Source organism: Galeopterus variegatus, unplaced genomic scaffold (genome assembly GCF_000696425.1).
Source record: "Galeopterus variegatus unplaced genomic scaffold, G_variegatus-3.0.2 Scaffold1595, whole genome shotgun sequence".
In the NCBI taxonomy this organism is placed as follows: Eukaryota; Metazoa; Chordata; class Mammalia; order Dermoptera; family Cynocephalidae; genus Galeopterus; species Galeopterus variegatus.
Window position 1 is genome coordinate 236,646 of NW_007727706.1, and position 2,788 is coordinate 239,433.

General features: G+C 38.2%; 1 pseudogene; it reads right to left on the reverse strand.

The window, feature by feature from the left end:
* Positions 1-1,924: 1,924 nt before the first annotated feature.
* On the reverse strand, positions 1,925-2,613 carry LOC103594635 (annotated as a pseudogene).
* Positions 2,614-2,788: the final 175 nt, after the last annotated feature.

The following is a 2,788-nucleotide window of genomic DNA, read 5'->3' on the forward strand; positions in this document are numbered from 1 at the left end:
ACCATACGACCCACAAAAGTGTTTACTGTCTGGCCCTTTACAGGAAAAAACGTTTGCAGCCCTTGCTTTAAAGCATTGACCATATTTACATTTTGCTTTTGGAAAATCCTTACGTGGTGCACAGAGCAGTGGAGAGGGGCTACTATGTTTGGCCATTTGATGCTGTTTTACTGTTTTTCAAACAGAAATCGAAAATACTGGAGGCCCTGCAGTGAAGCCATTTTTTGCCCTAAAAAATGCCTCAACTACACCAGGGAACAACTGAAGGAGAAAACAACATTAGGATCTGCTTTTACAATTTGTAGTTAATGGAAGATTACTGACATGGGCAATAAACAGTTGTGATTTATATATGTGCCCACATGCCCACACACACACACCCATGGTATTACTTCCTGCGTGTGAGCTGGCTGCTCACCTTCTGTAAGAACATGTCCCATTGGGATGTTAAACAGGAGCATCTTCTTTGATACTGATATTTTTTTTGTCCATGTTTCTTTTCTTAGTTATCTTAAAATAATGTTTCATACCCTTTTCTAACAAAGTTTAGTTTGAGAAACCTCACTAAACACACAAAATCTGAATAAGGATAGCAATCTTTATAATCAGATATGCATATACGTGAAAATGTGCATATAAATATAGATATGATGCATTAGTCCATTTCTGTTGCTTATAGCAGCATACCTGAAACTGGGTAATTTATAAAGAAAATTAAATTTATTTCTTACATTTTTTAGAGGCTGGCAAGTCCAAGGTCCAGGAAACACACCTGGTGAGGGCCTTCTTGGTGGTGACTCTCTATAGTGAACATGGAGTCACATGGCAAGGACAGAATGATCAAGAGAGCTGACCTTGGCACTAACTCTCCTTATAAAGCCATCAGAACCACGCCCATGACTCAACCCATTACTCCATGAATGGATCAGTCCATTCACAAGGGCACAGTCCTCGCTATCTAATCACCTCTTAAAGACCCCACCTCCCACCACCATACTAGGGGTTAATTCTAACATGAGCTTGGGGGGCATTCAAACTGCAGCAATACATATGGTTATAGAGACGCGTATACATGTATATGTTCTTCTGAATCTTGCTTGGTTTTTCTCCTCCCCCCCCCACCCCCCGGTACAGATTTTTCCATGGGCCTTATGCCAGTTTGTTTATATGATTACTNGACCAGTGTTATTCATCAATAGTGCTGAGAGGGACTTCAAGTGCTCTTCTTTCCAGCTGCCCTCTCCTTTAGCTCTTGCCTTTCTAAATTAAAAATGGTACCAAGATTCTCCAAGAATCTCTATTTAGTCCCTGGTAAATTGAGGGTGCAAATTAGCCCATGCTTAAAGTTATCCCTCTATTAGGTCTGTATTACTAATAGGGAAAATGAGGATGTTTTGGCATATAAAATACATCTAGTGATTATATAAAAATTCCTCTTTAAATATAAGTGGAGTTTAATGGGGGTGGTGTCGGGAGGCATCTGATTAAACACTTTGTTTTCATTCTACAATATAGATTTTAATTGGGAAATTTCCTTTTATACCTGACACGTAAGCCCAATAATTTTCAAAGCATTATCTCAAATGGGAACACAAAATTAAACACTTACAATTTATATTTTGCTAAAGAAAACACAATAATTTTTTTTAAAAAAGGAAAAGATTCTTTGGAGACTTTCCCTAATTTCTACTGATAATGCAGGTTGGTGTCTCTTTTAAAAACCAGTTTATGGACTGATATATGGAGGACTGTTTATTTTGTTAAAATAAACAAAAAATGTATTTTCTTGTGATTTCTTGTGATTCAGCATTTCCACTAGCCATTTTAACAGTTCGTAGTTTTGTGTTCTCTTAATTCCTTGGTGTGACAAATAACTCCTTCATGCTCTTTTATATTGACTTTTTTACTTTTATTTGCATTTATTTTATGCTGAATTTATTCTTGAACTGCAAGTTTTTGTTTCTTCAGTTTCTTCTGGAATATTTTTTCTTCTTTGCAACCTCCTCTTCTGGTTTGGGAACGATTTGTTCCTTCTCTGTAAGGATCATCTCGATGTGGCAGGGGGAGCTCATTTATGGGTTATTCTGACCATGAGCTCTGTAACTGTGGCGGCGCATCGTGGGTGCTTTGTTCATCTGCATATGCTCAATGACCAGAGAATCTACATCTAAACCCTTAAGTTCAGCATTACTCTCTGCATTTTCAAGCATGTGCAGCAAAAAATTCAGCACNCATCGTGGGTGCTTTGTTCATCTGCATATGCTCAATGACCAGAGAATCTACATCTAAACCCTTAAGTTCAGCATTACTCTCTGCATTTTCAAGCATGTGCAGCAAAAAATTCAGCACTCTTTTTGGGCCACTGACCCTGTGTCCAACCCCACACACCTACCTAGGCCTGGGCACACTACAAACTCCACCATTGTAACGCCTGAATGGTACACATTGCTTCTGTAAGGTGACATTCTTCAGATACTTGGTGGCTTTACGGATGTGCATACCCTTGATGGGCTGAGCAGTTTCATGGATATTCTTACAGTGAACACGAAGATTTGAACCTCTTGATTTACATGGTTTTGTGGGGTTTTCTGGGTCAGGAGAGTAGCAAGCCATTTTCAAAGATCACCTTAGGCCACTTACTGGAAGAGGACTCTTTTATATTGATTTTAGTAAACTATAAAGTATTTATATAATAAGCATTTCATTCTCCATAATCTCAATATTCAGATATTTGCTTATGAATGTACACAGTCTTTATTTTTCATTTAGTACATTCTAGGTGATGCAG